The sequence below is a fragment of the Schistosoma mansoni genome (genome assembly GCF_000237925.1).
Source record: "Schistosoma mansoni, WGS project CABG00000000 data, supercontig 0309, strain Puerto Rico, whole genome shotgun sequence".
Taxonomy (NCBI): Eukaryota; Metazoa; Platyhelminthes; class Trematoda; order Strigeidida; family Schistosomatidae; genus Schistosoma; species Schistosoma mansoni.
In genome coordinates this window covers 25,053-40,800 of record NW_017386165.1, presented here as the reverse complement: position 1 = coordinate 40,800, position 15,748 = coordinate 25,053, and the positions used below count along the sequence as shown (strand labels likewise).

The window sequence follows — 15,748 nt, the reverse complement described above, 5'->3', positions numbered from 1 at the left end:
TAATGTATTCTACTTATCATTCCCATGTATAGAGAAAGCGATAGAAGAGTTGAATGGTGTGAAAAGAATCCATAAACATAATGGTGTATATACTATTAGTTGGTTTTAATTTTGACCTTATATATCAGGCAAGTATTGTTTTTAGTTTTTTCAGGGTTTGACATTAAAACGGTTGTGGATTTTTTTTCCTTGATCCTAATGATAAATTTTGAAAGTATGACTGTGAATATTTAAAAACAGTGATTGGTTCAAATGTTATTGAAATATGCACTCAGTGTAGTCTGGGTGCATACTTTTTCCGCCCAAATATTTAGAGATGTCGCATGGTGAAAAGAAAATTAATCATAGCTGTGACCATGTTCAAACTTGTATCTAAACTGGTGACATGGTGATTTCTAGAATTCACTGATATTAAAAAGGTAATCACTGTACAAAAATATTGACTTTCATGTTCGTCTTTAACAATAAACGATTATAACATTTTTAAAATACTTATCATTAAGTAACTGCTTTGAGTTATGCAAAGTTGGAAGCTGTGAAAAATTGTTTATTAATGTGTGGGCGGGTGTGAGTGATAAATTTAAACTACAAATGCTTTAATGTTATTCTTTTCTGGATATAGACTTATCTCATGAACTGATATATTAGCTGAGAGGTTATTGAAAATTAATATTACACTTCACAGATATTCCTTAGCACTATTCACTTCCTACTGCTCCAGAATTCAAAGTTAAGATATGTTTTCACCAGTTAATTGAAACTGGAGATATGGATTCTTGAATCCTGATATTTCTATCCGAATATTAACAAATTTGCTGCGAGACCTAAAGGTCCTAGTTAGTACAAGCTGTCGAGGAACCAAAATCTAGGTCTTTTTCATTATTACCACCTGATGAGAATTCACGACGAAAATTATTCCCTAAATAAACTAATTCCTACATCAAAGATGAATAGTGGCTAGCAATGGAATCCAGGACGCGCGTTTCGTCCTATTTGGGACGATACTAAGTGAGTTTAATTCCTACATCGTTTTGGTTAATTATACAGCAAATTGTTTGTTAGATATCTTGTCGAAAGGAGTTTATTTGCAACATTTCTATTTCAACATTCGTTTTTTCCCGTCTCACTAACATTGTATACAAAGTGACTACGGGATGTAAGTTTTAAAATGCAATTCCAACTAAGTCAGTCAATGTAATATGGCTGTTAGAATGAATTAATGTCTAGACACTGAAAATTCATAGTAAAACTCCACTCATTTGTTATTTTCTCGGTTTATCACACTGAATTAGCTTAGCAGTAGAGGAAATTAGATTAAAAACAGTGTTATTAGTCGAAGTAATTATATTAGGGATAATGAAAGGTATGGTGGACCAACTTAATTTGAGGTAGCGTCTTCCCGATTTTCTCGTAAAATTTAAAGCACAATGTAGGATAGCGTGTATGTTATTCAGAACTAGGCAAAAATTGTCAATATTTAGTTCCTAAAACTAAAAAGTATATCTGTTGTCCAACGACACAGTGATTATAATGTGGTATGTAAGTGAAATTAAATCAAATACACATACCAGTGGTCCAGATTATATCTGAAAGTAGTTGATATGATCCAATACCCAGTCAAGCATGTTTGTGTGGATAAAATGTATTTTAACACTACTAACTTTAACTTCTAACATTCTTAATCATAACTGTAGTCCAAAGCCTGATAATTAATCATTTTGATCAGAAGGGGTTTTTGTGGATATTTCAATATTTTCATAGTTGAAATCATCAGTCAATTAAAGCTAGACCACCATGGAAAACCTTGAAGCACTGGACGGCCGTTTCGTCCTATTATGGAACTCCTCAGCAGTGCGCATCCACGATCATTTTAACCTTTTCTCATTTGCAACAAGAAAGTACTAGTTGAAATTATTAGAACCAATTGATTATCCACGAATAGTTCTATTTTGAAATAATGGTGACGAAAACCCACACGTAATCAGGATGACCTTTTTGAAATGAAATATCACTTATATGGAAATCAGAAACCTGAAAAAGGCAATTGACCCTGTGTAAAAGTGATTTGTCATTCTTTCCTGAAGATATTAGTTATTGTTACTTGAATGCGCTTTTAATGATTAACTGAGTTTTTCACATCATTTGATAGATCAGACCACTCATATGTCGAAGTCTTGCATTTTCCCAGTTTAAAATTAACAGTCATATACACCAAACGTATGGAAATACGTTTTGCTGCATGTATGATAAAGAGTATCTCCAGTTGATTTATATGGAAGGTTCAGACTACTTACTGTTCCTGTACTTGGTTTGTAGACGTTATAACATATTCAGGAAATGTATTATTCACTTTAGTAAATCGACTAATTAAGGTTCATTGAAAGTAGATACAACTTGAAAATCAATTTGTGTTTGCCTAGTTGCGTTTTTTCTTAAATATAAGGTGCTGTAGACTTTACGGACAAGTCACTTAATCTCACTCATTAGTCTAGACGGAAAAATGTATTTATATAGAGATGGTTAGTTTATTTTAAGGGAATTTGTACTAGCAAAACGTGGTGTAAAAAAGGTCTTCAACTTGTTTACTTCACTAATACAAAATCGTCATGCTTCGGAAATCGATCATTACTTATCTTCGGCATGTACTTACAACGATACTCATAATATTTAATACAAAGCATGACTTGGGAATTCCTGTAAACAACTTATGATTATAGCTATAAATTTCTGTTCTTACATCTGGAAATTGAAGATATGTATCTAATCCAATTAGTTTATTATTTATAGGATTTTCCAAGCAAACTATGAATAGTCACTTTGGCTAATTTTTCCCACAACAAACTGTTTTCAGTAACCCTACTGATCTGTTTTAATTCTACTAAACATCTACATCGTTTCGAAGTTATTTCTAATGACAACAACTGAGATTGTTGACGGATTATTCTATCACAGTTTAAAGAAGTAGGTCATGACAGTCTAACACATTGACTGTATGGTATCCCATATTTCCAGCGAAATAATATTGTGAAGAAGTTGAAGACATGTAAGTCATACAGTTCATCAATAAATAAATAACAATATGTATTTAGAGATATAGTTCAGTTAAGAAAACAAACTAATCGAATTTCGGTCAGTTAAAGTGTACTTTTTTCTTTCATAGATAAGCCAATCAGAAAATTACAGAAGGGTCTACACTAGCTTCTAATTTGAGCAGTCTAATGGCCTCTAAAACTACTTGGTTGTACATCGGTTTAATAAGAACAGAATCATGAGTAATGAGCCTCACTGACATGACCACTTGATTATTTATGATCGAATAACGTTGAAAATGAACCATAAATGTGTCAGATTAACACATTCTGGTTCGGCTTTCTCCATAAGCACATTGATTTTGTCCATCATACCAACACAAGGACTTAGACATGCGACATTTTGAAGTATGTTCAACAATCAAGAGGAATGCGTCAGTAGTTACAAACTTCTCTAGTTTCCATTAGATTGAGAATATGGCAATGTCACTTTAGCTATAACAATAATTCCACGAGAATGGACTCTGACAGGACTCCCATCCACTGTTACGCAATCCCTACAAAAGTGGATTTTCGGAGATAAAATCAATTTGTACGATACAGTATTAATCCTGACTAGTAAATAACGAGATCATTTTACAATATGGTTTCAACTATAAGATGTAACTGTTCAAGATTTTCTATAAAAATGATAATCAAAGTATATTTATTTCAGAATTTTTATTTTATTTAAACACAAATATTGGTACAAAGGGGCATCAGATACATATGCGCCGCACAAATCTCATTTGATTTGTGTGAAGGCTGTGATACTGCCCAGGTGCCCAAACCGAAGCAGGTGGTTTTCTTACGGGACCACACCCGGAGCCTTGGACCTAAAGGTCTGATCCACAAGGCAATGGAACATAGTAAGGAGATGCACTCCCATGGTAGCCGGTGACCAAAGATTGATCCATACGCCATTTGTCCCCTCACGATACTGGAGCCGATGTGCACCGTTGGTTTAGAATCAGGTTTTTCCAACTCACCTAGGTGAACTTTCCATGTCCATTCGTCATCTCATTTCGTAAACAATAGTTATGCCGCAAGAAGGCAGTGAGTAGGCCTTCCCTGGCAGAGGCTATATACGCGTGGCCATGTGAGAGCATTTCGAGAGAGAGAGTGCAGGCCCTCCTAACTCTCGGCCGTACCAGGGCATCATATCCTATATCTTGTCAATAATTAGGTGACTAAATTAAAGTTTCTTTAGAATTATTTAAATCAATTAGGAAAAAGTATTTCAAGATAAGAGAAACAAAATTCAAGTACTCATTACCTTTTGATATATGGTCGAGTATGATAATGATTGCTTGTTTACTTAATTAGACTTATCGATAGTCTGACAGGCGTTAGATGACTTAATATTATTCTTCTATCCTTTTTATTATTGGTAGTGTTTGATTGTTTTCGGTTTTTGATGTGGAGTCATATTTACGTTCTTGTCAGGCTAATCACGTGTTCTTGATCTGATTTGTGTTGAAGTCTTGTAGAATAAACTCTGGGAAGGAACCTAATGTAGATATTCGTCTACGGCAAATTAACGTTCCATTAGTAAAGATGAAGAAAACCAAGCGTCATTATAATAATATATACTGGAAATAATAATTACAGAATTCACTCCATTTTACAGGCATGATCAATTTGATATAAATAGTAACATTAGATGTAGAGAACAAACATGTGATATATGATTGTTTTAAGTTTGCTAGTTCAATAATTGTTAAGTAGTTCATTTATGACATGTATCACGGCAGTTCAATGCATCATCAGGGAGCTTTTAATTTTTTCTTAAGTGGATAGCCTGATGATTTATGAACGGTGTTCTTTAAGGTTATTTCCAGTGCCAGGACGAATTATTGATAATCATCTACAACTAGAGAAATTAAAATTAAAACAGAGCACGGGACAACAAAGCAATGATTGCCAAAATATGTTGATTAGGTTTACCACTCTTCATGTTAGATGTTATTCAAATAAGTTAAGATTGCTAGGGACAGTGTTAATGTAAAGTGACAGAAGGTAAATGGTTAAACATTTAAAGTTCCTATAATCTCACTTGTGGAGTAAGATACACTTACAGGCACTAGAACACTTAATGCGTTTCCAGATGAGCAGTATGCATCAATGCAGCGTACAAACAATAGGAGGACCTTTATCGTACGAATGGATTGTGGTAGATTATTCCAGAGTCTAGAAAATTTACAGGTAAAGTAATTCTTTATAAATTTGATTCAATATAAATATATGGTTATAAGTTTAGAAATATAATGTCACAGAACTTATTACTATTAATATAGTTTAATAATAAGATAAATGAACATGATATTGATTTCGAAATTTGTTAACATATAATGAGAAAAATAGATTAGAAAAAACTTGTTAACCCTTTTTTGACATATGACCTGTCACCATTACACTGTAGGTGATTGTTACGAATGAAAATTTGATGATTATTGATAGCGAATAGGTTTTAGATACAATGTGGACAAGTGTTAACTGTTCAATCAACTGAATTATTGATGTATACCTAGGACAGAGTTTGATAGAAAATGCTGGTCGGCGGCTTATGCTCCACTACGAGGGGTAACAGGCGTAAGTAAGTAAGCTCCCAAAATGAACCAACTTCAGAATACAAAATAACCAGAGTCCCAAAAGATTAGGTACTTATATACTGATTATTAAATACAAGAAATAAGCATGATAAAAATTCAGTTGAAATAAGCTATCGGAAGTTATGGAATTCGTAGGTCACTCAAGTGACATTTGTAAATTAGTTGATTTAGCATTATTAGAAAGTTTTGAGTTATTCATTTGTTGATATTCTTGACTGAATTTCGATCAACCTTGGTCGGCATGTGTGTTTTCTGTGGGGATTACCTTGATATAGCCATTTTTACAAGTTTTTACTGAGTCAATGAGAGGTGGATACCTGGTATCGAGTTCCAGTCAAAACATCAACACTAGGATGGAAGTATACCCCGGTGACGAGTCCCAAATAGTAAGAAAGGTGCTTATCCTAGATTTCACTGCTAGCCGAAATCCATCTACTCAGTTAATTGATAGATTGTGTTGGTGAATATGGTTAATGAGCAATCGAGTTATTTGTCACTATTACTTAAAGACAGGTTGAGCGAGGAAATATTTCTTTTCAATTTGGTCAAACATTAATATATGGATTGAACAATTACCAATAAAATCAGTACCAAATAAATGGTAGTAGATCAGTTGAACTTGTATCTCAATATTTTCTCAAAAAACAATCATCACTTATTAACCTAAAGAATGAAAAACTATACAAATATAAGATTATGTAATAACAGATTACGTGAGAATTAGAATTGAGTCAAGGAATTGAATATAATTGTTTTGTTTTATTTCTAAATGAACGTGTGCAAAGAAAACCACTCAATCAGATTATTAAGATACATAGATGTGTTACGTAAGAATAAAGTCTTAAATTGAACACATTGAGAAAAATAAATGATTTGTAGTGAAAGTAAATTTGATTGACCACAGAGCGTAGACAAACTGACACAGCTTACTAACTGTTAAATGTGATTTCTTTCCCTGTTATTAAGAATAAAGGGAATGTAACTAGCAGTGGTATCCAGGAGGCAAATTTCGTCCTAGTTGAAACTCGGCAACTGGATTTATCTGAATACCTGTCGTTTATTCTTATTCTGGACTCGCTGAAAGCGACTGTTTGTAGCTGTGTACAATAAAGTACCGTCTGACATTTACTCTGGGTATCTATCTTCTGGTTGTGAATCATGTACTTTATTTAACATGATCTAGCCTATGTATAGTGTGTCGGTGAAGTTTTCGGTCTAGTCATAGCGAAATCTCGGTCACCAGTTGAATTGTCGTATTGTAGTAATATACCTAGCAAAAAAATCCTAATTCATCCATTATAACAGTTACTTAAACGGAGTTCCGGGTGAATCAAGAAGCCGTACTAATTTTTTCTGCACATTAAGTCTGTCGGTCTGTATATCCATAGTTTTGACTGTGTGTAAAACAGTGAGGTTTGGAAATATGGAGTTAGTTCAATGGAATATTATGAGTAACTTTGAGAGCTAAGATTGTTTGGACGTATTGACTAAATGTGCCAAAAAACAGCTTATTATTGCCCTTCTTTGCTTGTTTGATCAACCAAGAGGAGAAATGTTCAGAAATAGGATCATATATTTTCCTGGTTATACGTTCAATATAACTAGCTTTACAAGAGTGATCGAACTGGTAAATGCACTTATGGTGGCCTTCATGATTAATTTATATGTTAATTATAAAAAATCCACGGATAAGCAAATGTACGAACTAAATAACTGATATAGTGGATTTTTAAAATATTTTTTTCACTCTCAAGTATATTACGACAATACGTTAAAACGATAATAAGACTAGTCACGTTATTTAAGATTCAGGATTCACGACCCAGAATAGAGAACTAGATTAACCCTTGATAATACTTTACTCAATACATTTACAAGCAGTCACACTCATTGAGTCCGGAGTATAAATCAATGAGAGGAAAGGAAATTACATGGTTAATAGTCCTCTGGCTAAACGTCTATTTATCCAGGCCTAGTGACTAATCATATTTTCTTTCATTACCACACATCAATAATCCAAAATGAGGTAGATTTTGTGATTGGACATTAATTCACCCCCTAAGAATGAATGAAAATATAATTTTTGTAACACTATTAGATTGATATACATAAACATAAGTCATTACCGTACTTCTGCTATAATAATTTATTGAAACAATTGCTCAGTGATGATAGCATCATCACTGAAATATTGTTCTACCATCAACTGAATAGTTAGTTTTGAAACAGCATAGGGTGTCACGTACTTCAAGATACCAAAATTTCCGTCTAATTTGATTTTTAGTCACTTAAGAGCTTCACAAATAAGTCACTTTTTAGCTGTCTATAACGTATATTGTAGAAATAAGAGAGTAACCAGACAAAGTGTTGGTATATAGTAATACATCTGATGAAATTGCTGTTTTTTTGCTGTTTGACATCATGTCATTAAATGAGCAGAACAGTTTACTAATGATATAACGAATTACTGAAGGTATCGATTATTGAAAATAATTTTTAAAGAACCTTCTCTATCGAAGATTATTTACTAAAATCCCCTTCATAAAGCCGCTTAAAGTATCAGTTCATTGATCGACCACTAATAGCTTGTAAGACTTACAAGTTTTTTTTGTGGGTTATAATATCATTCAATAACTTGACTCTTAGAGTCAGTTTAAATTCAATAGGCATATGGACTATTGATGTTTCAAAGGAGAATCTGATTGGGAAATTGATATCCTGTCTGGGGACCATAAATAGGTTATTATTTACTTGGCTCATGTGTTTAACTGTTAAGTGTATGGAGATGTAAGAAAAAATGACGAAAATACCATTTGTGAAAGTAGAATCAATGGCTGAAATCATCAAGACTATATACGAAGAATATAATCATTGTTATGAATTACTGAAATTCAAAATTAAATAAACATTAGCTTCTTATTTTTGAATTTATCAGTATAAACCGATCGATGAAATTTTATTATATCGATTGCGTGCGTGAGTGCCCTGTTTGATATAGGAACGTTCTGGTTCCCCACCAATGAGAGAGCAGTGTATTTATTGATCAGAGCAATGATACACGAAAAACCGTATGAGCAGTCTCGAGTACTTATCGGTCTTGCTATCTGCCTAGCCCAGACAGTTAACTTCAGAACACCAATAACAGCCTCTGCAATATGAATCATTATTCTCAAACATACTGGGTTTATATACCAAACAAACTGACCACATCGTACCATAAAATAGAAAATAACATTTGTACAAGATTTGGCCAAATGTGGCTGTGAATAGGGGGAACAGTAATCAATAGACTGGAGATAACTCAAGAATGGTAAATCGTATAATAATAGTTCATAGGTCAAAATAAAGCTTATGATAAGAGGAACACGAATAGGAATAGTTTAGTTACTTGACAATTATACAATAGGAAATATACATATCACATTGGTCCATAAATAGTCCTCAGAGTTACCATTCATAATTCTCCACGGGATATAACAAATTTGATCTGAACTAAGAAGGATTTGACTTACATGATATTGATCACTACTCAGTGGTATGTCATGCATCGCAACCCTGCGGGAGGACAGTTGCTATCCTAGTATCTTAGTGGTAAGTTTCTGACAATGGGGCTGGATGACACAGGGATGGATCTACTAGTTAGAATCAGTACCCTCGAGAAAGCAAGCACACTTCCTCGACAAGTGCCAAATAGCATGAAACATATGTCCACCGTTACCTGTCGACTGCAGCCAATCATCACTTTACAGAAACTAAACATCATCTGCGAAATAAACTGTTCCAACTGCTTGAAAAAATTGGTCAGACAAAGTGGACGCCCTCTGCATAAACATCAGGTGGCTGTCGAACGCCATGATGTACCTTCACTTTTATCAGTTTACTGACATAGGAAATACACAAGAGATCGGAAATTTTCTTCAAAGCTTGACACATCAACCCGACTTATCAACTAATCAGAAAAATCATGGATAAATATATGAACAAGAATCAGATCAAAGGAACAGTCTATCAAAATAAATGTGCAGAAGACGACTGGTAAAAAGTCAATAATCAAGGTCAAGGAAGAGACGACAAGTTGGCACTCATATGTGAAGATATTCGAAAAGCTTACTTCAAACCAAAGCTTATGCTACTGATGTAATTCAGAGGAACAATGAAAGCTCCACGACTAAATCATCGATCTCAAAGAACGAAATTCCACCGAAACCATCGACCTAAACTACAAATTCTCTCCACTATCTCTATATTAACTAAAATTACTATTGAACAATTGTGTTCTAATCGGTTGAGAATCTCTTGACACAGCGAAAGTTCTAATTTTATTTTTAATGCCACAAATAAAGAATTTTGATATGAAAGTAGTAAACACTTTCATTTTGATTTCATTGAGTCTGTTAATTAAATAACTATTTAAGTTAAACCATCCTAATTTTCATAACGACATACAGACATTCAAACACTTTGCAGATAATTTTCATTGTTGACTATTTTAAACTGGTGAACCATCAAATTCAGAAGTTACTAAATACCTGCTGGTTAATAATATGAAGACTTTAGTATTGAGGAGTTCTCTCAGCTAGTTCGTTTACCTACAACAAATACTGAGTGTTTCATAACTTTTTGTCGTAGACTTCATATTAATGAGTGACCACGACCGCTAATATCAGGTTACGAAACAAATATCTTTAGGTTTTATGAACAGAGCTTAGCTCTCTACTCTTTTCTCAATATATCACAACTATTCGGTACTATCGATGATCTCTCTCTCCTTGCTACGAAATGATTTATTTTTACTGTGATTTTATATTAATGGGGAAAAACCAAGTTATTGATTGTTAAGTTGGCAACCACTTACAGATTGACCGGATTATATTATAAGTTTATGTCATGTGTTTGTTTACATCTAAGTGAACCGTGATTATAAGATCAGTAAATAAAAACCTTTAAAAACAGTCATTCATTTAAAATATAAACATAAGCATAAATCACACCAGATTACAAATTGATTAAAGTCTCACATACTGATCTAAAAGTACCATGATTGTCACGAGACCTGTTGAGCCAATGAGAAATGGTAGGTTTACACTGGCTATGGGAGGGGTCTCAAACTAATACTGATTAATTGTTTCCTGATCACTGGTTTTCAATGCACGTGAACTGAAATCAGTTAGTAATGAAAAACCATTATCTAAGTGAAGTAAATCACTGCATCCCTATTCTAGTAAATACAGAAGTAGTGAGTGGTATAAAAAGCTGATAACTATGGTTGTGCAACTATACAACGAAATTGCAACTAACTGGCGTCTTTTAATTCGTTACAATACAACCGACATTTGATATCATACGGTCGGAGGCGGTTGCCAAAAAAACAGAAATAGGTTTCCCGTTAGTTGATATCTGTCAAGTGGATGCACTTAGAATTTTATGAGAATGGATGCCTCCTGGGCAAGTTGAGCCCTTGTCACCCAGCTTAGTAGCTCAATATGATACTGTTGATCTATTCGGACGGTTAATTACCTTTTATAGGACTGAGATATTTACAGTGACTGGTCACTGAATGCTGACCAATTCTGTGTTTACTCAGTCCTTAGTGCTGATTACTATTTGGTCACTCATCAAGCTAAACTGAATGGTTTTCGGAGGATGATTAAAATGAAGATGGTGTTCACGATGGACCAATGTCACTTACCGAACTGCTGAAATCAAAGATGCACTAGGTATTTTCATATTACTAGTGTAGGACTCTTTAGGAATGAGTACACATAACCCTATAAATGACCAAAATTATAGCTTTAGGGATGGATAAGATATTATTAGACTACTAAATTAGAATTCATTGGCGCTTATCTACTCTTGAAGGAATTTATATTTATTTTAAACAGTATGTTAACAATAATTTTGATTTATTTGAACTGTTTTTTGATAATTCACTCGATTTAAATTAGATTTTTGTCAATAACTGACATCAGCTACTTACAGTGTCATGTATATTCAATGATTTTCGTAATGAAAAAATAAAGACCTCATTTTTCTTTATTTGTCATACTTTATATATAATCACATTTATATTCAATCTCTTTTGTTTCTCCGTATCAATGGTAAATAAACGGATATAATTGTTTGGTTATATATACACACAATACCACGATTATTGAAATATAAACGTTATTTCCTCCGTCTATTCTTCTGCTTTATTGGTCACGGCCTTTGATTAAAGGTCATAGTAGTGTTATTACATCCTTTTAGGCCACTCTACACTACGTTGAAAATGTGATCCTGATTGTTACTAAATAATACTATCAGATTAGATCTTTCTCAATAAGCCGTTGGTGCTACTACATGCAGAGGAATCCTTTGTTAATTAGTTGAACTAATTTGTAGTTGTTATCTCAAAAGAAGCTTACAAGTAGTATTCATTTCATAACAGTTGTTATATCCAGTGCTTTCAGGTTTTCCATGGTGGTCTGGGCTTCAATTGATTGATGACCTCAGCTATTGAAATTACTACAATATCCACAAGACCCCTTCTGATATTGATGTGTGGGCGAGAATGATAATGATTGGTTGTTTTGCTGAGCCAGACATGTAGATAGTGTGACAGGTGTTATATATTCCCCGTATCCTTATTATTATTGATTGACTGTTCCTTGTTGTTGGATTGTGTCGGATTTTGGTGTGGGAGTATATTGACGTTCTAGTCAGGCTAATCTCGTGTTCTTGATCTGAGTTATGTTGATGTCCTGTAGAATCGAAACTGGGAGGGAATCTAGTGTAGATATTCGTTTAAGGTAAATTAAAGTCCCACATACGTGTAAAAAGTGAAAGGACTGTTATAACAAGAAACCCTAGCGTTATAACAAGTATCCTACCGTTTATAACAGATATCATTTTTTTTTATTTAATATACCACTTTTTATTGTAGTGTTAATTCTTTTTGGTATAATGTTAGTCACTGTGAGTATTGTTATATCTTGAGTAAACTCTTTCCCTGGGATCCACCAAATACTCTGCATAACTTAAGCTATTTTATTCTACTGAATTAAGGGTCTTTTGGAAAGTTTATTTAGTTAGTCTTTTTTAATATGATGAGGATTTTTAAACGATTAGCTAGAATTGTTTTAAGCTTTTATAAGAGATTTTTCTTAATTATAAAAGTACATATGAGGAGTCCCGGAACAGGACGAAACAGCCGTCCAGTGCTTCCAGGTTTTTCATGGTGGTCTAGCTTCAATTGACTCATGATCTCAACTAAACAAAATTACTAAAATCTCCACAAAACCCCCTTCTGATAAAGAAATCTTGTTGAATAGAGTTAAACAATGAGTCAGCAATAATTAACGTACAATGTAAATTAAATATGCATTAAATCAATTTTCCATACAATAAATTCACAAACGTGTGCATAGGTCTAGTGTCAGGAGTGGGATCCGAACCCACGCCAACAGTTTGGACTGCGACCTGAACGCAGCGTCTTGGACCACTCGGCCATCCTGACCGCAGATGAAGTCCACAAGAATAATAATGGAAAATTCGAAATAATCAAATTAACAATGATCAAATGAAAGATTAGACATTGTAGAGGATTAATTCCTCTATATTTGATTCCAATAAATATATAATATCCCGTTTAACTGAATATTTAATGTAGGCTAAATCTCCTAGTAGAAATTATGGGTATACTCGAGATTATTCAAAAGCCTGAACACCAGTCATAGAGATAGTTTATTGTTGAAGTTTGGTAAAATCCGCAAGCGTACAGATACCAAGCACATCGGGAAAACGAGAGTGTTTGTGTGTGTTATTGAGTGTTGAAAATCCATATATATTTATGAGTGTTAATGGATTGTGGATAAATTATTGATTGCCTTTGCTTACAACTAATGAGGGTGGAATAGATTAAAGATTGATGTACAGACACATGCGCTCAATCAGACTCACACAATAAATTTACATAGTCGATTAAATGTCTAAATTACAGAGAGCCACAAATAATACAATAGTTAAATGGGCTTGCTACAACATTAAAATTTGCTTATAAAAAATAAACGAAAATTTGATTTATATCCAGGTATATTAAAAATGAACTCCGGCTTCAACTCTTCTAGGGTTATTGCCGCTCCCAAACCCGTGTAAAGGAGGAGGGTTGGGCATGGGGTTAGCGATCCCATCTCGTAGAAAAACTGACTCGCTAAAAAAACGCTTACCAGAAAAAGTAATATCAAAAATCAAAGGATAAAATAAAGCGATTCAATCTGTATCATATTGCTCAATTTCTCTAATCAATAATCATAGTTTAACAGAATTTATCAAGTATATAAAGTTGTGCTTATCAAAAGCCAACTTCATTGCCTTAAACATGTTTTATAACTATGGCGGTATAGACGATGCATTTTTTACACAAATAACTCTTTATTACCTTATCTTATTCCTTATTAAAAAATGGGATTAAAACAAAGATCATTGATATAACTATATTTGATGTGTATTTTGAAAGATAATCTCAATGTAACATTGTATCTATTCTTTGTTTCCTTTCATATTAAGTTTGATCTATCAAAGAAATAATTTAAGGAAGTCTAAAACTCGTTCATATTGTATACATTACATTTAATAATATGGTCAACAATGCCAGATTCCAATATTACATCATTACCTTTTGTTTAACCGTAAAATCATCTATGCAAACAAACATTCATTATAAGTATACTTTAATTATAGTTGGAAGTATTGTAAGTAATCATAATGTTCTTATATTACTCTCAGGAAACATGTTTAATGAGTATTCTATATTCTTATTAGATTAAGAAAACATTGCAATACTATGTTAAAAATAATATATTAATCACTATCATACTTGACAATAGTAAACATGTCAGAAAAATATGCATTACTTTTTACTGATTCTTATTTCTTTTATCACTGAAGTAACACGTAACTATTGATTGAATTGATCACTTTTCAAGATAATAAAGGTTAAAAACTGGACAGAAATCCATCAACCTGATCAAATTCAATAGTCTAGACATTGCTTTGCTTGTTTACAAAATACAACATGATGAAACAATTGTCTACCACATGTGTTTAATAGTTTTATCCATCTCTGGAGCAATCAGAAAACACTAGACTATTATCATAATAATAATAATAATAATAAAAGATAAGCCATATCAGTTAATATAATACTACAGTTTTCATAGTTTACATTACGAACCAATCCTTGGTCAACATGCAATGAAAATCCGGAGACACTACACAAATGTTTCATCCTAGTATCTATAATCCCACCGAAGGTCGAACGCAGAACCTTGTGGTTTCACAGTGAGTTCTTGGCCTTCAGAACACTGATCCGGCATCCAATGATTTACACAAATAACTGCAAGTAATTTGTGATAAAACGTGACTATCATCCACTGCTTGAGGTGGATAATGGTCTCACATCTGAAATGATTAAACTTCTCTGGCCACAGCTTTTCACTAGATCTCCTATCATTACCTCTTAAAGTTTGTCACCAACTATGATTGGTCTATGATGAGAGCTATAAAAATTTAAAATTCTCCACAAACTCCAGTGGCAATGCTATGAGTGTATCGATTGCAAAACAATTATCCAGAATAAGAATTAATAATAATTAAAAATTATTTGATCCATGGATTAGAATCAATTATTTCTTGATTATTTGTAGTTTGTTTCCGATCACTGTTAAGAGGCAATTGATAATCATAGATTGGCTTCTCTTTCTAATCTCTCGATAAAAAAATTATTAGTTTGTGAATGCAGTTTCGTGATATACCTTCAACTACGAAGATTAATGTTGTGGAAATGAAGTTTAAAGGTCTATTTTAATGTTTGTATGCAACTGAATAGAGATTAAATATCAATATCCATTTACAGGCAATTATAGTTAATGAATATTCCTTCATTTCGGTGATGAATAGATTCTCAACATTATGAAATAAATGTTAACATTAAATATCAATATGAACTATGTACTAGCATTCAGAGATGTTAGGACAGTGAAACCGACAAGGCATCTCTCACCTTATCTAAAACCAGTCAACTAGATTTAA

The 15,748-nt window shown here is 33.1% G+C and overlaps 1 non-coding gene across 1 annotated transcript; it reads right to left on the bottom strand.

Annotated features, from left to right (window-relative positions):
• Nucleotides 1–13,093: 13,093 nt before the first annotated feature.
• Smp_tRNA_00158_Leu_CAG.1.1 lies at nucleotides 13,094–13,175 on the bottom strand. Its single transcript has one exon. It is a non-coding gene (tRNA).
• Between the last annotated feature and the right edge of the window lie 2,573 nt (nucleotides 13,176–15,748).